The sequence below is a fragment of the Hyla sarda genome, chromosome 4, assembly GCF_029499605.1.
Source record: "Hyla sarda isolate aHylSar1 chromosome 4, aHylSar1.hap1, whole genome shotgun sequence".
Taxonomy (NCBI): domain Eukaryota; kingdom Metazoa; phylum Chordata; class Amphibia; order Anura; family Hylidae; genus Hyla; species Hyla sarda.
In genome coordinates this window covers 47,905,715-47,929,446 of record NC_079192.1, presented here as the reverse complement: position 1 = coordinate 47,929,446, position 23,732 = coordinate 47,905,715, and the positions used below count along the sequence as shown (strand labels likewise).

The window sequence follows — 23,732 nt, the reverse complement described above, 5'->3', positions numbered from 1 at the left end:
GCTTTCCTTTTTTGGAGTTGTTTAAGAAGGGTTTGGAGTTTGAACCTGCGAAGGCTGAGCACCCGTTTTGGACTTTAAGTCCTATTGTACAGTGCCGGTTCCCTTAATTTTACTTTTCATATATATATATATATATATATATATATATATGTATATACTTGTGAGATAAAATGGAAAATTATGCAATTTTGATATTTTTGGTGGGTTCTATTTAACCCCTTAATGAAAAGCCGGTTAGCCTAGTTGGTGATCGCAGGGTCTTGATCAAGTACAATGGTGGCTGAAGGTCTCCAACTTTACTCTGTGTCACTTAGTGAGGCTCTTCTTGTATAATCTGCCTCAGCCAGGCTGTAAAGAACAGCACCAATAACACTGAGCAATGATGCTATATGGCATAGCAGTGAACAGTATTCATAATTGAAAGATTGCATGTAATAGTCCACTAATAAAATTATAATCACCCTCCTTTCCCATTTTATAAAAAAAAAAAATGTAAAAAAAATAAATAAACAAAAACCACAAGAGGTATCAACACATTCAGAAATGTCGGTAATAATAAAATTTAACATTAATGAAACTGCACAGTAAATAGCATAAAAAAATTAAAAAAAGAGACACTAAATGCCAACATTTTTTTGGTCACTTTATGTATCAGAAAAAATGAATAAAACTGATCAAAAAGTGGTCCCAATAAAAACTCCAGATCACAGAGCAAAGTATGAGCCCCCATGCATTCTCATATATCAAAAAAATAAACCTTTATAAAATAAAAATAAATAAACCTATATAAATTGGGTATCAGTGTAATCACATTAACCTACAATATAAAGATTAGGCATTATTTTAACCACAAACTGCACTGTGTAGAAATTAAATGTCCAAAAGTTGCTAAATTGTGGGGAGATTTTCAATTTTTCCCATAATTTTATTTTTTTGCTTTACTGTACATTTTGTGATAAAATGAGTGATGTCATTACAAAGTACAAATCAATCTTGATCAATTTTTAATCCATGTGCATCGGGAGGTGAGTGGACCAAAAAGCAGCCATGCAGGATAGGGACATTGCAAGAATCTAAAAAGCATAAAAGGCATATATAAGCCAACATAGCAAAAAAAAAAAAAAAAAAAAAAACTATTTTTATAACACAACTGGCTGATATATTTTCCCTAATTAGTTCTCTGTCTCTATAGATCATTTTTTCATGAGAAATAATGCGCTTATTAGCAATAATGCCCTCTTTAAATAATGATGCCCCTATAGTGTAATAAATCCCCAACTTAGTAGCGATGGCCCCAATTGTCAACCACTGAGTAATATTGCGCTATTAGTATTGATGCCCCATATTCCCATCCACTTAATAATAATGCCCTCCTTTAGTAAAGATGTCCCCATACTGTCCTCTACTTTGTAATAATGCCATTTTCTTGGGTTTGATGCCCCAATATTACCTCCACTTGGTAATAAGACTCCCCCCTTAGTAATCATGCCTCCATATTGCCCTCCACTTTGCAGTAAGACCCCCCTAGTAATGATGTTCTATACTAACCTCCACTTTGTAGTACGACCCCACCCCCTAGTAATGATGTTCCCATGTTGCCCACTTTGTATTAAGACTTATTAACCCTTAGTAATGATACCCCCATTATGCCCTCCATATTTCGGAGGAGTTATAGAGGATCAGCTCTCCTGGCGTGTCTGTCTTGGTAGATACGGTACTTGTACTCCTCATGAAATAGCAATACGAGAGCTCTGCACTGCGCTTGTGTTTACATTTAACATAAATGTTTTTATACCCTTGAAAATGATAAAATCATATACATTAAATGGATTCTAAAAACTGTCACAGATGTCACAGAACAAAATTTTTTCCCATTTCACCTAAATCATAAAATTTTACTCTAGATTGCAACATATTTTGCGACTGTTGTGGGTAGGCATAAAGTAGCAGCCAGTCTTACCTAAGCAACTTTCAGTTTCCACTTTGCAGTGATTGCGAAATTATAAAGTGCGAATGACGCACGTAGGCATAATAAAAGTTGCACACCCCTCCAAAATGCTGCAAACCTAAGCCACTGTGGTCTCAAAAGCATCTATAAAAGTGCGGATGTGCCTCTACTGCAGCTCAGCCAACTCAAGTGAAGGTGGTTGATCTGCAGTACCAAGACAACCAACACTCACATATAAGAGATGTAGCCAACATTATCTTGATCCCTTGTGTGTTAAGATGTTACACCACATTCCTGAAGTTGAGATAAGTCACCCTAACATGTCACCCACATCTATTTTTCACATTACTCCTCAAATACTGAGCTTATCTTTAGCTCTTGTGCATCAAGATATCCGAACGCAACTCATTGCTCTGATGCTCCAATGAGTGCCACTATCCATTAACTCTGCTGGAAAGGACCCAGATGATCATGGCCTATCTGAAGGGTAGGTGTCACGATCACACCCTATCGGTCCAGCCAAGACGCTAGAGAGATTTGTGATGGTGCAAGGGTTAAAGCCACCAGACCTCAAGGTATCCACTACTAGTCCCAGCAAGTCACCAAATTAACCCTTTGATAAACATGTTTCACCAGAGCTTCCTTCAGAAAGGTGAGCTCCTATATTTAGAGATCAAAGACCAGAGCTGATTAAGTAAACATTTAATCTGAAAAAAGGTATCACAGGGCTATGCATAAAATAAACAAATGACATACAGGTACAAAAATATATTTTAAAAAAAGAGTTCGGCAAGACAAGTTCAGAAAACAAAAAGAAAGTCCTTACAGCAGAATGGTATAGCAGTCCTTGTGAGTGAGAATCCAGCTGTATCTTAGGATGTCTTGTCAGCTTTTGCTGCTACGGGCTTGAACAAAAATTTGTCCAGCATGTCAGTTTTATGGTGGCTTTTTAGGAGGGAAAATGGAATTCATCTGACCCCACAAGGTGGAGGGGGGAACTGCAATCCCTCTTTCCTGCTCCCTTATCTTAGTTTGTTTTATGATGGCTAGAGTGCCTGACTTCAAAGGAGGTATAACTAACACAGACAGACAGACCCCCCCCCCCCCCCAATAAAACTGGAATACACAAAAACAAATACACACTCTGAATGAACCCTCACCCATGCCTTAGATTATACGTTATACACAAATACAATTATAATACACATGTATGATTCCATAATCAAGCCTTGGGCCACTAACTAGAGATGAAGGAGATAAATTTTAATGAGCGGGGCAGCAAGAACAGGACCTAGGGGACGGTGTCAGAGGTGCAGATAGTCTTCAAACCCGCCCCAGTGCAGCTAATAGCTCATTTGCATATTACAAGATTGTACAATATCTCAGGAATGGCTGAACGGACTGGGGTAAAGAATACACAGTAATAGCCTGCTTATACAGGTTAGTGGGGTAAATCCATCTGTCAGTTTCCCTTTAAATTTCTTAAAAGTTAGGGTGCATTCACACTACAATTTGGGTATATGGCAGCCTGATCCAGCAGGAAATGGCTGCTGCCATATACTCACCATACCCATGCCGTACCACATTCATCTCTGTAAGCTGGACAGAGTCAGCTAGTGACTCAGTTCATTTCATTTTTGGACTGTATCAGTTTTTGTTGCAGGACTGAGGTAAAGAGTAGTATAGTATTGCACTTTATAGTAGGAAGGCACTTTTAGACAGCAAATCAGTACATACACTTCAATAATACAGGGTTTTATCTGTGAAATGCCTATTCTATATCGTCAGATTTTCAGACATTTAAACTAGCCACGGTTCCGGACTGTTTCTGGCTTTATATGATGAGTCTAGTTTCAAGTTACAATGCTCCAAGGACCATTGTATGTTAAAAATATTGTAACCTGAGGCCATTGTAACTTCAGGGACCACTGCATATTAACTCAAAATTAGAGTCACCATAGAAAGTACAGCATAGGGCACAATCCTTAGTGGAGCACACGAACTCTAAGGGATGCCATTGGGAAAAAAGATTAGATTGATGAACAGATAAATATTCTGTTATGTTTGTATAGTTACCCAATGTCAAGGGGTTGACGATCCCCTTCCAAACATGAGTATTTGCAAAAGTGAAGAATTTTCTTGTCTCAGAGGGTAAGCTGTTAAATATAAACCAAAGACTGGAATCATGTAAACAACTGAGTTCCTAAGAAGCTGATTCAATATGCTCTTTATTTTCAAAGTCACGTCTCTCTATGACATCCCTACATAACCAAACCACCAAGCAAAAAGTACAGTCAGGAATGAAGAAGCAGTCAGGTTCTTTTCGCCCTAGTAAAGTCTTCCACCTCACACACCTGAGCATCACAATAATAAATAATAACAAGCCATCTTGGCCCAGAAATAACAAAACAGACCCAAATCATGATACTACCAATGCTGTTTATCACAAATGCTATGAAGTTTTCATGCTTTCCTTTCTTCAAGCATAAGGCCTCTCCTAAAAACCAAGAGACCAACAAAAAGCTCTATTTTGGTCTCATCTGTCCATAAAACATTGTGATAAAAAAAACAGGTGATCTCTAGCAAACTGCAGACAGGCAGCAATGTTCCTTTTAAACAGTAGTCCCTTTCTCCTTGCAACCCTCCTATGCACACCATTGTTGTTCGATGTCCCCCTGATGGTATACAGAGCTCATAAAGCGCGAAAAACTGAGCTGTGATCGGTTACTGTAGACAAAATTTCTCCACTTTTTCTCTCACACATTTTAATAAATCTGGGCCAACATCTATATTTATAAAACTCACTTTTGCCTTATGGCAAAATTCCTGATGTGAAACGACCTCTAATGGGTTTACCTGGCTAAACTTCTGCACTAGCAGCCTGATGAAATTGACCAGCTGCAGTAATCAAACACCACATCTAAAGCCAGAGGATTAATGGGAAATGTAGGCAGCATTACAGGATCACTTCAGTGATGAAATTGCAAACCAATATAAAGCCAGCATCATGCCTGCTGCATTGGCTAACACAGATAAGCATAAGGCATACACAAGAATATCTTAATTATTCTCTAATAATAGTCTAACCAACAGTAAAATGTTCACATTTAGCATTTCTTATAGTAAATATATGTTTGCCTATTTTAGCCTCTCTTTTAGGAAATCTGTCAGCAGAGGATGCGCAACGCTCTATTGCTTCAGGGCAGGAAGAACACTTTATGGGTGGTTTATCAAGCAAGGCTTTAGTTCACAGTGTAATATGTTGCTTTAATGTAACTATAAGGACATATATATTTTGGTAGCCCCCAGGTCATCTAAATTACCCACTGACACATTTATGTTGTAGAACATCTACATGCATTTGTGCTTTAAAGTTTGTGAACCCTTCTGAATTTCCTATATTTCCGCATAAATTTGACCTAAGACTACAGATTTTCACCCAAATCCTAAAAATAAAGTAGTAGTAAAAATATTTGACTTGGTAATATCATATATCTGTGATTAGCAAAAGTATATGAACCTTTTCTTTCAGTATCTGGTGTCAGTATCTGGTATGATACCCTTGTGCATCTGCGTATTTCCAGTAATTGTTTATTAGTCCTACACAGGCGCTTAGAGGAACTTTAGTTAATTTTCCCGTACAATCCAGCTTCAATTTGTCATGTTGGTGGGTTTCTTCCTATAAACTGCTTCCTCTAGATTCTCCTCAACATTTTATTGAATTAAAGGAGTAGTGTACTGCAAAGTACCGTATTTATCGGGGTATAACACGCACCCTCATTTTACCAAGGATATTTGGGTAAAAAAAGTTTTTTACCCAAATATCCTTGGCAAAATGAGGGTGCGTGTGCATGTGTATACCCCGATACACTGTTTCTGACCCCGCAGAAGCCCCCAGGAAAGGCAGGGGGAGAGAGGCCGTTTCTGCCCGCTTCTCTCCCCCTGCCTTTCCTGGGGTCTAGAGCCCTGCTGCCGCCGCTTCTCTCCCCCTGGCTATCGGCACCGCTGCCCCATTGCCTCCCCCATCCCCGGTTTTATAATTACCTGTTGCCGGGGTCGGGTCCGCGCTGCTTCTGGCTCCGGTGTGGCATCTCCTGCATCGTTGCTATGTCCTGCGAGGCGTAATGACGAGTGACGTCTTCAACGCGACGTCACTCGTCATTGCGCAGCGCATAGCAACGACGCAGGAGACGCCACACCGGAGCCAGAAGCAGCACGGACCCGACCCCGGCAACAGGTAATTATAAAACCGGGGATGGGGGAGGCAATGGGGCAGTGGCGCCGATAGCCAGGGGGAGAGAAGCGACAGCAGCAGGGCTCTAGACCCCAGGAAAGGCAGGGGGAGAGAAGCGGGCAGCGACTGCCTCTCTCCCCCTGCCTTTCCTGGGGGCTTCTGCGGGGTCAGAAAACCCGGGATGGGGGAGGCAATGGGGCAGAGGCGCCAGCAGTCTCTGGACCCCAGGATAGGCAGGGGCAGAGAATCTGTCTGCGATGGCAGGTCTCTGGACCTGCAAAAGCCGCTGCAGTTCATTGATTTTAAGCGCCCGCTTTAAATCATTGAACTGCAGTGTTTAATTAGCTTATAACACGCAGATAGACTTTAGGCAGATAGACTTTACGCCGATAAATGCGGTATTTGCTATACGTTGTGCCTGAGCTGCAAAAAAAAAGAAAAAAGAAAAGAAACTTTAACTCACCTTCCTCCATTCCCCAGTAGAGCCGCTACAGATGTTTGGCCCTCCGATATGGTCTTCTTCCTTCTACTTACCTGCACCCGTTGCTCCCCATTGCTTTGGCCCCACCCCATCAGCTTGATTAACAGCTTGTGTCATCGCTCTGCTCTCTAAGCAGATGGAGCAGAGCGGGGACACGAGCCGTCAATGAAGACGAGGGGACGGGACCACAGGCAGAGCGATGGAAGCTGGTAAGTGTAAGATCCCACCCAGGGGACTACTTGCGGTCGGCCGGCGGTGACTTTATAACTTAATATCTTCACCATCCCTGGGAGCAAAAACATCCCCCAGGCTGGTGAGGGTAACGATTATAGCATATACTAGCTGAATACCCGGCGCTGCCCATTTTTTCCTACCTTATCCTTGTTGGGGAGGAAAAGCAAAAAAGGAGGAAGCTTTTCCCAAATCCCCCTCATATACCGACCTCATATCCTGTCCTCATATTTTGTTCTCATATCTTGACCCCATATCCTGTCCTAATATCCTGTCCTCATATCCCATCCCCATATCCCGATCTCATATCCCGTCCTCATATCCCGACCTCATATCCCGTCCTCATATCCTGTCCTCATATCCCGACCTCATATTCTGTCAACATATCCCATCCCTATATCTAATCCTCATTTCTAATCCTCATATCCTGTCCTCAGGTGGGGCTGCGTTGTGGTAAAGATATTGTAAGCTGAAAATAAAAGGGGTGTGGCTTAACAGGTGGGCATGTCTTTGTGAGATGGGACATGGCATGCAGGGACGGTGTGGCTTACCAGCCGGACTGACACATTCACCAGGAGATGCGGAGCTTGTGGAGTAAGGCACCAGAAGTCCTATATACTTGCATGGGACTAGAAACAAAAAACCCATCCTTCACATATCGGGGCAGGTTAGGGGTTAATTTAACTATTATATATTTTTATTTGACATATAAGTAACATGTGACCAAGTATTATCAAAATATCTCCAGCTGTTTGGAAGTTATGCAATAACATATTTCCCATAGACTTGTATGGGACTTTAAATAAAAACACAGACTCTTGCAAATGGGGGTGAGTAAGGGTTAAATTACCTATCCTATGTTTGTTGTTGACATATAAGTAACATGTGTACCAAGTTTCATGTTAATATCTTTAGCGGTTTGGAAGTGATGCTGGAACATACACCCACACAAGTTGAATTTTCTACACTGCTCAAAAAAATAAAGGAAACACTAAGATAACACATCCTAGATCTGAATGAATGAACTAATCGTATGAAATAATTACGTCTTTACATAGTTGAATGTGCTGACAACAAAATCACACAAAAATTATCAATGGAAATTTATCAACCCATGGAGGTCTGGATATGGAGTCACACTCAAAATCACAGTGGAAAACCACACTACAGGCTGATCCAACTTTATGTAATGTCCTTAAAACAAGTCACAATGAGGCTCAGTAGTGTGTGGCCTCCACGTGCCCGTATGACTTCCCTACAATGCCTGGGCATGCTCCTGATGAAGTGGCGGATAGTCTCCTGAGGGATGTCTTCCCAGACCTGGACTAAAGCATCTGCCAACTCCTGGACAGTCTGTGGTGCAATGTGGCGTTGGTGGATGGAGTGAGACATGATGTGCCAGATGTGCTCAATCGGATTCAGGTCTGGGGAACGGGTGGGCCAGTCCATAGCATCATTGCCTTCCTCTTGCAGGAACTGCTGACACACTCCAGCCACAAGAGGTCTAGCATTGTCTTGCATTAGGCGGAACCCAGGGCCAACCGCACCAGCATATGGTCTCACAAGGGGTCTGAGGATCTCATCTCGGGAACCTAATGGCAGCCAGGCTACCTCTGGCAAGCACATGGAGGGCTGTGCGGCCCCCCAAAGAAACGCCACCCCACACACCATTACTGACCCACCATCAAACCGGTCATGCTGGAGGATGTTGCTGGCAGCAACACATTCTCCACAGCATCTCCAGACTCTGTCACGTCTGTCACATATGCTCAGTGTGAACCTTCTTTCATTTGTGCTCAGGGCTTACATTCATGCCTGAGGTAGCAGGCGCTGAATACATAACTATGCAAACCATACATTGACTTACCAAGCGGTTCGAGTTGTTCCGTGCTTGAGATTATACCTCCACACAAACCTATGCACCTATACAAATAGGGATGACTGACGAGGCGGTTGCGTTGTGCCCATAACCGGGTATGAGGGCACGCCTATAGAGGGCATACCCTATGGTGAATTGATAAGAATAAGGGAGGGTTAGGAGGGTACCTGTAAACCCCGTACGCCCCGCCTGTATGTAGCGGGGGCCCTTTATAGCGATGCCCCTTGCATGGCCCCGCCTGTAGGTGCGGGGGGCCGTGGGAATTCCTGCCCCCTCGCACAAATGCAGCCTGATAGGCTTCCCACTTGTACTCAGGGCTTACATTCGTGCCTGCGGTAGCAGGCGCTGAATACATAACTATGCAAACCATACATTGACTTACCAAGCGGTTCGAGTTGTTCCGTGCTTAAGATTATACCTCCATAAAAACCTATGCACCTATACAAATAAGGATGACTGATGAGGCGGTTGCGTTGTGCCCATAACCGCGTATGAGGGCACGCCTATAGAGGGCAAAAATTCAAGAAGTAGTATTAATATCAACATTCCTGACCATGATAACCGACACCCCCACTAGTCGTATCTAAGTCCCCTAAACTGTTCTTACTAAACTTTAGAACCAAGAGGGTCGTGCCTGCCGGCTAGCGACCACATGAAGCAAAACCTGACAATGAGAAGATGGTGGTGACGCCTACTGCGTCCGGCCCGGCACTGGAAGAGGACCTGACTATGTGCTAGCTGATTCGTTCATATTGACGTACTCACTGTGGTAATTGCAGAAAGGGGAAAACCGACAAGCTTGTCGGGCATAACCTGTCATCCTGTCCCTACTGATTAGTGGCCAAATGTCCATTGTTAGTTAAGTGATACGAAGAGTTGATCGTCATGAATGTGGTCTCAGGAGTAATGACCTGCAGTGAATGACGGACCTTCTCACCCTGATCATGCCTGCAGACTCGACAGATCTCTGTAATAATTAAGGCTAAGGACTATCCTGCCTACAGACAGGCATCAACAGAACCACTGTGTCCACAGACCTGACCGACCTCTCTGTGACTATTGTACCTGTAGACTTTGACAGGTCTCACCTGCCCTCGTGCCTGTGGATGTGACAGGCCTCTATGTGACTATCGTACCTGTAGATTCTGACAGGTCCCACATACCCTCGTGCCTGTGGATGTGACAGGTCTTTACGTGACCGCTGTGCCTGGAATTGCAATCTGACTCGAACCTCGTACCTGTAGACGTGACAGGTCTTTGAGTAGCCCTCGTGCCTGTTGAAGTGATAGCTGTTAGCGTGATGTTGACATAAGTGGACAAGACAGCTTAGTGCATGAAACAACCACCTATGAGTCGTGAAATTGTAACTCTATGACCTGTGTTAGGGAAACATTGACTAAGCCGTGAATCTCCCTGCAGGCGTTGCCGGTGGAGATGGAGTGCAACCCCTGAGACCATTTCTTTGTTATGGCAATGCGGGAGCGACTGGCAGCTGAGTGCCTGACACAATGTATGCATGGAGAAATTAGATGAGGCTAAGCGTATGCTGCTGCTCTGAAGAAGAGATAGAACAGCACACGCAGGACCCCCCACTGAAGAAGTGTCAGCCACTGCCTGTGTGTATTAAGTCATATTGCACTGAAGCAGAGTCAGGAACAACAGACTTTATCAAGACCCCGACTGAAGCGAGTCAGGACTGAGGAACTTGGTGGGTGAGGGACGTGCGAGGCTCTGAAGACATGTCAGTAGCAGCGTCAGTATGTGAAGCGAGTAACTGTAGTAAGCAAACAAGAGTGGTGAACGTAACATGGATCAGTGGGTACGTGTTGAGAAGTACATACATATGAGTGTCAGTAACAGCTACTACGCAGTGCTGCCTGCCTGCAGATGTGGCAGGCATGGTAGGGAAACAACCACCTATGTGTCGTGATGTTGTTAATCAGAAGACACGTCAGTAACAACAAAGAAGTAGCGCGTCTCCCTGCAGAATGTGGCAGGTGAAGTGGGTGCACGCCACCTGTGTCGTGGTATGAATGTGCAGAGTAACGTGTCAGCGACAACGACTTAGTGCATGCTGTAGGACGAGTTAGAAGATGATTGGTGAGCGTATGACAAGACACGGATGCTTAACCTGTGACTGCGCAGTTACTATGGTAACGTGAGTGTGGTATGTCAGCTACGGGGTCCAATAGCCGGTACCGAAGTGTGTGCAGGGTAACTACTCGTGATTGTGCCATACAAGCTGAGAATATCTGTACAGTAGAGCGTGTGTGTGGTATTCCGAGTAAGGTTATGCGTGTGATCAGTACTAGCTATAAGCATGTGTGCGGTAACACGGTGAGGAGCTAGATGCGACAACAGTTGAGAGCGTACGCTCAGTGCAACCCATATGCGCACGTACGGATGCAGCGGCACACTTGAGTGCAGTATGACCATGACGGGCACGGATGCGGAGCTAAAGGTATGAGCGTTCGGCACTATGACTGTGCTCCCAGTATGTGGCATGATGAGCGTACACTCTGTGTACAAAATGGAACTGTACCCACTGCGTGGAAACTATTATCATAGAAACTGTGCACAATACTATAGCTAAATTCACTGCATACAACCTTGTGAGCGAATGAGCTGTATATAACAAATGGCTGAACTCCCTGTATGTAGGAGTATGAGCGTGTGTACTGTGTATGATACTGTAACTGTACCTACTGTGTGCAACACTGAGCGTGTGTATTGAACGCAGCGGCGAGCTGTTCCCACCATGAATGACGCCAAGAGCGCACGTGCCGTGCACAATATCACAGCTGTGTCTACTATATGTGACACTGTGAGCGTGTATTCTATACAATGGCGTGACTGTGCTTGCTGTATGTGACCCTAAACATGTGTGTATTGTAAACGACATGCTGAACCCACTGCACAAAACACCATGATGTGTGTACTCTATACAACACTGTAACTGTATGCCCTGTATGCACTAAGAGCGTCTGTTATGCAGGATAAATAATATGAATGTTTATACGTGGTGTAAATGCTTGAGCGTGTGTGCAGCATGGAGCGGTGAGCGTTATGGAACTGACATAATCGTAAGAGCAGTAAACGTTTAAGAGTGTATGTACCGTATACGTGTTGTGTGCGGTGTGAAAGGCATGATCGTTTGTAATGTGTGTAGCTACATGTGGAATGCATACAATGAGTGACTGCATGGTATGAGTGCTAAGAGTAGCTGCATGGTGTGAACGCTAAGAGAGTACACCGTATAGTGGTATGGGTGGCTGCACGGTGTCAGTGCCGAGCAACTGCACAGTACAAATGATATGAGTGACTGCGCAGTACGATGCTATGAGTGAGTGGACTGTATGATGCTATGAGCGGCTGCCTGGTATAATTGCTACGCGTGACTGCATGGTATAAATGCTGTGGGTGGCTGACGATATAAATGCTGTGAGTGACTGTATGGTATGAAGCTAAGAGTGGCTGCACAGTATGAACGTTATGGGTGACTGTATGGCACGAACGCTACTGGCTGTGAAATATGAACGCTGTGAGTGACTGCGCATTATGAACGCTATGAGTGACTGCACAGTGAAGCTACGAGTGACTGCACGGTATGAAGCTAAGAGTGACTGCACGGTTTTAAAGCTATGCGTGACTGCACGGTATGAAAGCTATGAGTAGAGATGAGCGAATCGAACTTGACGAACCCGAATTCGTTACGAATTTCCTGAAAAATTCGATTCACAACGAATACGAATATCGCCGCGATTCTATCGCACGAATCGCTTCATTAAACTCCATTTTACAGTGTTCCAGGCTATTGTAGAGCTAAGATGGCAGATCCACATGTGAGTACATGGGGAAGAGGATTATGGGAGGGCGGGAAACAGCGACGGGAATTAAGGTAGGCGGGCTGACCCAGAACCACATCATTGAAAAGGGCCTAAATACAAGCAAATAGCGTACCATATACCACCTTTTTTTCTGTCTCTGTGCTAAATTCAGTGTTATAGCACACGTTATACACCTGCCGGTGTATTAAAGAAAAAAAAGGTTTTCCTGCGTAAAAATACGATTATCAGTGGCCTTATCATTGCAAAGGGCCTACATACAAGCAAATAGCGTACCATATACCACCTTTGTTTCTGTCTCTGTGCTAAATTAAGTGTTATACCACACGTTATACACCTGCCGGTGTATTAAAGAAAAAAAAGTTTTTCCTGAGTACAAATACGCTTTTTCAGTGGCATTATCATTGCAAAGGGCCTAAATACAAGCAAATAGCGTACCATATACCACCTTTTTTTCTGTCTCTGTTCTAAATTCAGTGTTATACCACATGTTATACACCTGCCGGTGTATTAAAGAAAAAAAAAATTTTCCTGAGTAAAAATACGCTTAACAGTGGCCTTATCATTGCAAAGGGCCTACATACAAGCAAATAGTGTACCATATACCACCTTTTTTTCTGTCTCTGTGCTAAATTAAGTGTTATACCACATGTTATATACCTGCCGATGTATTAAAGAAAAAAAAGGTTTTCCTGCGTAAAAATACGCTTTTTCAGTGGCCTTATCATTGCAAAGGGCCTAAATTCAAGCAAATAGTGTACCATATACCACCTTTTTTTCTGTCTCTGTGCTAAATTAAGTGTTATACCACACGTTATACAAGTTTTTCCTGCGTACAAATACGCTTAACAGTGCGCTCATCATTGCAAAGGGCATATATTCAACCAAGTAGTGTACTATTTAGTACCTGTATTTCTGTCTCGGTGCTAAATTCAGTGCTATTCCACACATTAGTTTACACTGGCTGGTGTATAAAACAAAAAAAGAGTTTTTTCTGCGTATAAATACACTTAACAGTGCGCTTATCATTGCAAAGGGCATACATACAACAAAGGAGTGTACTATTTAGTAACTGTTATTCTGTCTAGGGCCTATATACTTTGAAAGCACAGCCGTAAGTAATCGCCTGCTGCTGTTCTATACCCTCATAAACGCACTAAGTATGTCAGGCAGGGAAGTGCCAGGACGTGCACAGAGAAGGGGCAGAGGCCTACATATGTCAAGCAGAGTTGGCAGCAGACTTGGGGCGAGTGGCAGCAGGAGTCGCAGCAATAGGCCTGAGCTCCCGTTAACACCCAGCGGTCGTGTCATCGACCCATCTCTCCTCGTCAATTGGTTTGCACACTCATCCCCATCATCACAAGCGACATCTGACAACCCCAGTCAAGAGTCGGTGGATTCCTCAGACACAACCCTCAGTTGGCATGGCCCGGGAGCAGTCCCTGTAATCCCATTGCCTTTGTCCTATGCTGTTCCCTCTCCCAAAGGAGTATCTCATGCTTTGGGTTCAGCTCCACTATTTAGCGAGGACGATGTAATAGAGGACAGTCAGCATCTAATGGGCAGCCAAGAATGTGAGGAGACATGCGTCCCTTGCTCCGCAAGGCGGCCAAGTAGTGATGTGAGAGTGACGTGGGAGGCGGTGTTTCAATTGCTCAGGGTCCTGAGGCAGACACTCTTGTGGAACACGAGGAGGACATCAGTGACGTGCACACATCTTTTGATGATGATGAAGCCGATCGCAATTGGGAGCCGGGTGCAGAAGCCAGGGCTTCATCATCATCAGGAGAAGAGATTTGCTCTTTGTCTATGAGGCAGCAAGGCAGTAGCACGGTTGGCAATCAGCGTGGGGGTGGCAGTAGTGGAAATTCAGGAGCCAAACGTGCCAGGGGGAGACCACCTGCTTCGCAGCAAGCTACCATTCAGGGAGGTAGCGGCCTGGGATAACCGTGGCTCCGAGGTAGTGGTCCAGCCTGCCGCATCACCCAGTGGCCATCCGCTCCCTCCGTCATCCAGCCAAGGCTCCACCACCTCAGCCGAAGGGAGCATTGTGTCAAACCATCCTTCTTGCGCTCCTGCTTCCTCCGCTTGTAGTTAGCCATTCCGCCAACAATCGATCGGCGAAGCCATGTCCAAGAGACAACAGTATGCGCCCACTCATCCAATGGCGCAGAAGTTGAATGTGCTCCTGTCCAAGTTGCTGGTGTTGCAGTCCCTCCCATTCCAACTGGTGGACTCTGCAGCTTTCAGGGAATTGATAGCTTGTGCCGAGCCGAGGTGGAGAGTCCCAAGCCGTCATTTCTTTGCGAAGAAGGCAGCACCAGCCCTGCATATGTTTGTACAAGAAAAGGTGAGCCAGTCCTTGAGCCTGTCGGTGTGTTCAAAAGTGCACGGCAGCGCCGATGTGTGGAGCTGTAACTACGGGCAGGGACAATACATGTCTTTTACGGTCCACTGGGTAAATGTTGTTCCTGCACAGCCACAGCAGCAACTTGGACAGGTCACACCGCTTCCTCCTCCACGCTCTCGCTCCCAGGCAGTTGGTCCTTTTACAGTGTGCGCCTCCCCCGTGTCCTCGGCCTCCACTGCACATCCAAATCTCGGTGGCCCTTCATCGTACCACGTGTGTATCGTACCACGTGTGTAGGGCACAGCCGTGTCAAGCCGTCCTTCACATGGTTTGCCTTGGCGAACGGAGTCACACAGGGGAGGAACTGCTCAAGTTCCTTAGGGAAGAAATTCAAGTATGGCTTACTCCACAAAATCTGGAAATGGGAACCATGGTGACCGACAATGGGAAGAACATTGTGGCCGCGCTGCGACAAGGAAGTGTGAACCATTCGCCCTGCCTGGCACACGTGTTGAATCTGGTTGTCAAGAAGTTCATCAAGTCTTCACCCCATTTGCAAGACGTCCTGACAATGGCAAGGAAACTGTGCATGCACTTCAGCCACTCATACACCGCCAAGCACACTTTGCTTGAGCTGCAGCGTCAGAACGGTATCCCACAACATAGTCTCATTTGTGACGTTGCCACACGTTGGAATTCCATCCTCCATATGTTGGACAGACTATACGAACAAAGAAAAGCCATCACAGATTTTTTGATGATACAAGCAGATAGGAGTACTCCCCTGTGTAACTTCAATGTGAACGAGTGGCAGCTCATACGTGACACCTGCCGTTTCCTGATGCCCATTGAGGAAGCCACATTTTTTGTTAGTCGCTCGAATTACGCCATGAACGACGTAATTCCACTCCTACATTTACTCCAAAAAATGATTGAAAACATGGCTGGTCACGGCAATGGAGATGTTGCGCCTACATCAGAAGGCTACATGAGTCCTGTGGGGGATGAACTGGAGGAGGATGATGAGGGGCAGAGGGGAGCACAGTTTACGGTGGATGAGATGGCCGGTGTTTCTGGTCATTGGACAGAAGGGGAGGAGCAGGATCAGCCAGAGGAGCTGGAGGGTTATTACGAGGGAGGCGAGACAGTGGCAGTATGCAGTGGAGATGGAGGCAGGTAGTCCCAGTGAGTCACTGTCACAAATGGCACGATGCATGCTGAGTTGCTTGCGTAATGACCCCCGAATTGTCAAAATTCGTCAGCGCGATGGCTTCTGGATCTCCACCTTATTAGACCCTCGCTACCGGCCTAGAATGGGGGCCTTTTTTACACCCACTGAGAGGGAGGACAAACTGACCTACTTCAGGGAGCTTCTACGTAGTCGGTTGGCCGATGCCTATCGGCCACATGGTCCATCCACTCGCAGGTCTGACTCGGGGGGCCCTCTGCGCTCACTGCCACGGCTGCTGGGGAGGGGTGGCAGGAGCAGTACCGGCTCAATCAGCAGCAGCCTGAGTCTACAGTCGCTGATGAGTAGCTTCCTTCAGCCGCATAGTGAAGCTACTCATCAGCAGCAGGTGGACATGGAGCAGGACCTGAACCAGCAGGTGATGGCTTACCTCGACATGACCCTGCCAACAACCGTTGAAGATCCGCTGGACTTCTGGGCAGCCAAACTCGATTTATGGCCGCAACTAGCGGAGTTTGCCCTGGAAAAGCTGTCCTACCCTGCCAGTAGTGTGCCATCAGAGCGGGTGTTTAGTGCGGCCGGGCCATAGTCACCCCAAGACGAACTCGTCTGTCCACTAAAAATGTGGAGAGACTGACGTTTGTCAAGATGAATCAGGGATGGATCAGCCAGGATTTCCAGCCACCAATGACAGATGGGTCTGAGTAGATTGACCATGCTCCTACAACAAAATTTTCTCTATTGTGGTTGGTTATGAAACCCTCTGGGGCAGACCTGGGGATTGTACGGCCCGCTTGACACATACGGCCCTTTGATTGGCTCTGACCGGCCTGCGCTGATTGGGGGACAACTATGCTGCCTAATCTGGGGGACATCTATGCTGCCTAATCTGAGGGACAAGTATGCTCCTAATCTGGGGGACAACTATGATCCTAATCTGGGGGACATCTATGCTGCCTAATATGGGGGACAACTATGCTCCTAATATGGGGAAAACTGAAGCTTCTGGCTTTGGGCCTATAATTTTTTGAAGTTTAGCAGTAGCTAAATACATGCTTAATGCAAATGTCAACATTGATCTTTAAATGTAAGGGGTTATGAAACCCTCTTGTGTACTGCGAATGACTGCTCCAGACGCATTCTGTGTCTTTCACAAACTACTTGCCTCCCTGGTGCCTCAGGCCTTGGGCCTCTATTTTTTTGAAGTTTAGCAGTAGCTAAATACATGCTTAATGCAAATGCAAACATTGATCTTTAAATGTAAGGGGTTATGAAAACCTCTTGGGTACTGCAAATGCATGCTCCAGACTCATTCTGTGTCTTTCAGGAACTACTTGCCTCCCTGGTGCCTCTGGCCTTGGGCCTTAAATTTTTGGATGTTTAGCAGTAGCTAAATACATGCTTAATGCAAATTTCAACAATGATCGTTAAATTCTCGGCGCTCTGCCAGGGCTTTCTCCTACCCCGCCTGGGCCGATCCGAGGACCTCACTAACCAACTCACTAACTAATCCAATCGCTTATAGCGACGGGCGGTGTGTACAAAGGGCAGGGACTTAATAAACGCCAGCTTATGACCCTCACTTACTGGTAATTCCTCGTTTTAAGATTAAATAATTGCAATCACAGATCCCTATCACGAACTGGTTTCAGCGTGCAACACGCACCTGTTCTTGAAAGATAGAGAGACGCTAATCCGTTCAGTGGAGCGCTAGTGCGGCCCAGGACATCTGAGGCCTTAACACACCTGTTATTGCTCGACAGAGATTAACTCTGCTTCATCATTTTGGGCGAAAAAAGTCCTTTGGTGATCTGATCTTTCAAAATTCAAACATTGTGTGGTTTATTATTTTTGAGAAGAATGTCTTTGGGTGGTCCTCCGTCCTGCATTATAGAGTCTTGTGAATTGTTGGATATGTGCTTGTTCTTACACAAAGGTATTTCTTTAAAAAATTTCTAAAATGTTGTTGTTTTTTGGAGGGGATTGTGAAGCCCGGGTGTGTACTGGTGCATCAGCCAACTCCAGGCTGTGTCCTTCAGGCAATATATGGGTTCCTGATGCCGCAGAGGTGGGGCCTGGGTCTTGAAATTTCAAATTTTTGGATAGCGGGTGCTACCAATGAGAAATCTTTGACAAAAATTTCATATATTGTGTTGGTTTTTTGGGGGGGGATTGTGAAGCCCTGGTGTGTACTCTTGCATGAGCCAACTCCAGGCTGTGTCATGCAGGCAATATATGGATTACTGATGCCACAGGGGTGGGGCCTGGTTCTGGAAATTTCTAATTTTTGGATAGCGGGTGCTACCAATGAGAAATCTTTGACAAACATTTCTCATTGTGTTGATTTTGGAGGGGGATTGTGAAGCCCTGGTGTGTACTGGTGCATCAGCCAACTCCAGGCTGTGTCCTACAGGCAATATATGGGTTCCTGATGCCGCAGAGGTGGGGCCTGGGTCTTGAAATTTCAAATTTTTGGATAGCGGGTGCTACCAATGAGAAATCTTTGACAACAATTTCATATTGTGTTGGTTTCTTGGGGGGGATTGTGAAGCCCTGGTGTGTACTTTTGCATCAGCCAACTCCAGGCTGTGTCATGCAGGCAATATATGGGTTACTGATGCCGCAGGGGTGGGGCCTGGTTCTGGAAATTTCAAAATTTTTGGATAGCGGGTGCTACCAATGAGAAATCTTTGACAAAAATTTCATATATTGGTTTGGTTTTGGGGGGGGGGATTGTGAAGCCCTGGTGTGTACTCTTGCATCAGCCAACTCCAGGCTGTGTCATGCAGGCAATATATGGGTTACTGATGCCACAGGGGTGGGGCCTGGTTCTGGAAATTTCAAATTTTTGGATAGCGGGTGCTACCAATGAGAAATCTTTGACAAAAATTTCTCATTGTGTTGATTTTGGAGGGGGGATTGTGAAGCCCTGGTGTGTACTGGTGCATCAGCCAACTCCAGTCTGTGTCCTACAGGCAATATATGGGTTACTGATCCCGCAGAGGTGGGGCCTGGGTCTGGAAATTTCTAACTTTTGGATAGCGGGTGCTACCAATGAGAAATCTTTGTCAATAATTTCATATATTGAGTTGTTTTTTTGGGGGGGGGATTGTGAAGCCCTGGTGTGTAGTGTACTAGTGCATCAGCCAACTCCACGCTGTGCCATTCAGCCACTAAATGGTCTCCTCTTGCCACGATATGTCCATGCTATGTCATTCAGTCACTATATGGTCTCCTGACACTGATGCCACCACCAGGCTCTGTCATTGTGCTGCTGTTCGGCAGTGATTCTAAGAGCGATGACGGTAATCTGCATGCTATTCTGAATAACAGTATTATTTCACTACCCCAGCACACTCCATATGCGTTTTACGACACAGCAAAGTGTTCTATACCCCTATAGAGGCTGTATGTAGGCTAGAAATAGCCTTTTTTAACATTGATTCGCCGCAAATAAATTTGGAACGAAACAAACTTTTTGGGAAAATTCGACGAATCGGCCAAATCAAATTTTTGAAAAGTTCGCTCCTCTCTAGTTATGAGTGACCGCACGGTATGAATGCTATGAGTGACTGCCCGGTATAAATGCTGTGAGCAACTGAACGGTGTGAATGCACAATATAGATAGGAGTGGCTGCCCATTATGAAATGCCATAAGTGACTGCACGGTGTAACGCTGTGCGTGACTGTACGGTATAATGCTATGAGTGACTGCACGGTATAACGCTGTGGGTGACTGTATGGTATAATGCTATGAGTGACTGCACGGTATAACGCTGTGGGTGACTGTACGGTATAATGCTGTGGGTGACTGCATGATATGAAAGCTATCATAGATTGTACGGTATGAAATGCTGTGCTGAGTGACTGTACGGTATAAATTCTGAATGACTGTGCAGTGTAAATGCTGCGTGACTGCACGGTATGAATGCTAAAATGACAGCGCGGACTGACTAATGCATGAATTAATGCATGATATGAAATGTTCTGACACCAGGAAACGCAGCAGGCAGTATAAGCTTGCCCTGTGCAGAGAGCGAGGCACAGCTGCAGGCAGAGCATGGACCTTGATGGTCCGAACACAGCTGGGGAGCTTTTTGCAGTGTGTCAGAACAGGAGTGAGGGAGTGCACTGCACATGGGGGAGGGGCGTGCCAGGTTGAGACGAGCTACCCCCTGACAGAGTGCCTAGCCAGAAGTGTTTTTTTTTTCACGCTGCGGCTGCCTGTGCCTCCGTGTGCGTCACGTGACCCGGCGGCGCTGCCTCGGCCACCACGAGAGTGACGGGAAGCCGACAGGGAGGCCAGGAAACCACGTCCTCAGGAACCGGGGTGGGTTTGAGAGACCCGGGCCGCTGCAGAGGCTAGGGAGCCCGGCCGCAAGTCCCGGCGCCTCACCTGGCCGGCTCGAGGAGCGGAGCCCGCGGGAGCCATTCGGTGAGTGACTCTTCCCCCAAGACAAATGATAAGAATACCTACTGCGGGGACCGGGTAGCGGCCGCAGATGCCGGAGGGACCCGTGTAACAGTGCACAGTAGTGTACCAGGTTAACCCGGGCCTACCGTAAATCAAGCTGCTGCTGCTGCTGCTACACGCCGTCCTCCTGAAACCATGCGCGCCACCTGTAAACCCCGTACGCCCCCGCCTGTATGTAACGGGGGTGTTTTATAGCAATGCCCCTTGCATGGCCCCGCCTGTAGGTGCGGGGGGCCGTGGGAATTCCCGCCCCCTCGCACAAATGCAGCTTGATAGACTTCCCACCTGTGAAGAGCACAGGGCACCAGTGACGAATTTGCCAATCATGGTGTTCTCTGGTAAATGCCAAACTTCCTGCACGGTGTTGGGCTGTAGGCACAACCCCCACCTGCGGATGTCGAGCCCTCATACCACCCTCATGGAGTCTGTTTCTAACCGTTTGAGTGGACACATGCACATTTGTGGCCTGCTGGAGGTCATTTTGCAGGGCTCTGGCAGTGCTCCTCCTGCTCCTCCTTGCACAAAGGTGGAGGTAGCAGTCTTTCTGCTGGGTTGTTGCCCTCCTATGGCCTCCTCCACGTCTCCTGATGTAATGGCCTGCCTCCTGGTAGCTCCTCCATGCTCTGGACACTACACTGACAGACACAGCAAACCTTCTTGCCACAGGTCGCATTGATGTGCCATCCTGGATGAGCTGCACTACCTGAGCCACTTGTGTGGGTTGTAGACTCCGTCTCATGCTACCACTAGAGTGAAAGCACCACCTGCATTCAAAAGGGACCAAAACATCAGCCAGGAAGCATAGGAACTGAGAAGTGGCCTGTGGTCACCACCTGTAGAACCACTCCTTTATTGGGGGTGTCTTGCTAATTGCCTATAATTTCCACCTGTTGTCTGTCCCATTTGCACAACAGCATGTGAAATTGATTGTCAATCAGTTTTGCTTCCTGAGTGGACAGTGTGATTTCACAGAAGTGTGATTGACTTGGAGTTACATTGTGTTGTTTAAGTGTTCCCTTTATTTTTTTTAACAGAGTATATATACATAACGCGTTGTCAAGAGTTATATATGCTAAAATCTGCTGATTCCCTTTAAGATTCAGCTCATGTTCCTTTAGAATTCTTTAGTTTCATCAATGATAACAAGCCATTCTTGCCCAGTTGCAACAAAACAGACCCAAACCATGATACTACCACCACCATGTTTAACAGATGGGATGAGGTCTTTGACTTTGATTTGGTTCTCTTCATCTTTTTTAATCCTAAGTCGTGTGAAATAAAGATCAAGTAAATTCTGTTCCTCATTTTTGATAAAGAGTGGTCCTGACTACACATGCATGGTGGTCATACACTATAGAAGTAAATGGAAGTGCAAATAATCAAATATGGATTGACATTCACATACTTTTTCTCTACATATTGTATTATTCTTATTTTGTCAGGTTCCCGCATATATTACAGTTGGGGGTTACAACAGTGGGAACAAACATTGTAATATATGATTGGCCTGTGTAGTTGGGCCCATAGTTTCTGGATAGTTCAGTGGATTTGCAGTTGTCTGAAGGAAAATACTAGAAGGTTTATACTGATGGTTTGTATTCTGAGCAGAGACTGGTGGTAACAAGTAGTGGCCACAATGGTCTGTTCTGTGTCCTAACATTTTTATAAGTGACATAGGAGAAGGTTTGGCAGGTAAAGATTGCCGGTTTGGTATCTAGTATGGTTTATATTCCTCGAGGTGTCTGTAATATTGAAGAATGATTTGGCTATCCTGGATAGATGCCCAAAAAACTTTAAAAACTGCAGTTCAATGTTTCTTAATGTAAAATAATACACTATATACTAAAGAAGGATTGTCTGAGTATCATATTGGTAGTTTTGTATTAGTGAAGACTTGAGAAGAGAAGGATTTATGGGTAGTAATATACGGGCAACCTCAAAATTTGTAAACAGGTTGCATAGTATGGAAAGCAAGTGGAATACTTGGCGGCATAGCAAGAGGTATACTAATAGGGAGATGTGATCCCGCTGTATGGAGCTCTATTTTTTAGACCACATCTGGAATACTGTACTTAGTTCTGGAGATCTCATTTACAATACGACATAGATGAAACAATACGAGTTCAAAGACTGTCTGTACAGTTTGGAGGAAATAAGAGGGCATGATGAAAACCCTTAAATATGTTAAAATGTTAAATAATCAGGATGGAAGTGTTTTTAATAAGAAACCAGGTCCGGTGTTCTCTTTTCTGTATTTCTGTATTTCTATAACATTGTTGACCTCACATTTATCTTTATCTCCAGTCTCCACTCAAAGTCACGACAGTGATGAAGATTATGAGAACCCTGATCCTTGTGACCCGGCACCAACAACAGGAATGAAGAATTCTATCAATGATGACTTACTTTTAAAATGTAATGTATACTCCTTGCCATACTCAGTTCTATTACTTATAATTTAAAGGGGTTGTCCAGTGGAACTTATTTCACAATTGTCCCTAGGCTGCCGAATAAGAAGACAATTACTTAAAATCACCTTTCTCTGCTTCTTTGTATCTCTGGTATAATGGCGCCACATCCAAGGCCGGCTTTCCACATAGCTGCAGAGTGTAGTGTCTATTAGTGATGAGCGTCAGGGGCCATATTTGAATTTGCGATATTTGGCGAATATATGGATGAATATTCGTCCTATGTTCGTAAAATTTGCATATTCACTATGTTCGTTGACTTTTTTCCATGCGAACATCATAATGAAATTCGTATAGTGTGCATGCGTGATTATATATTTCAACTAACACTATACCCTACACTAGAACCTACCTGCTAAACAAACCAACCCTATCTAACACTATCAATTCAGTATATAAATAGATTTGATTTAAAAAAAAATAAAAAAACACAGCACAGACAGTGTTCAATCTCCTCTCACAACCACATGAAACTGCAAAAAAACGCTGCTGGAAAGAATCTTATATAGTGAAGGTGTGGTAGTGGTTGCTAGGGATGTTGCTAACCTCTGACAACTGTATTTGCATCCTTCTCATTGGCCCACAAGCTAAAAGAAGGGAGGGATCAGTGTCCTCTGGAAGTGCTGATATTTG

The 23,732-nt window shown here is 45.2% G+C and overlaps 1 long non-coding RNA gene across 1 annotated transcript in view; it reads left to right on the top strand.

Annotated features, from left to right (window-relative positions):
• LOC130366799 (uncharacterized) overlaps nt 1-23,732 on the top strand; it is a 31,167-nt gene that overhangs the window by 716 nt on the left and 6,719 nt on the right. The window contains exon 2 of the long non-coding RNA XR_008891932.1: nt 22,936-23,046. This is a non-coding gene — a long non-coding RNA (uncharacterized LOC130366799). The remainder of the gene's footprint in view (nt 1-22,935; nt 23,047-23,732) is intronic.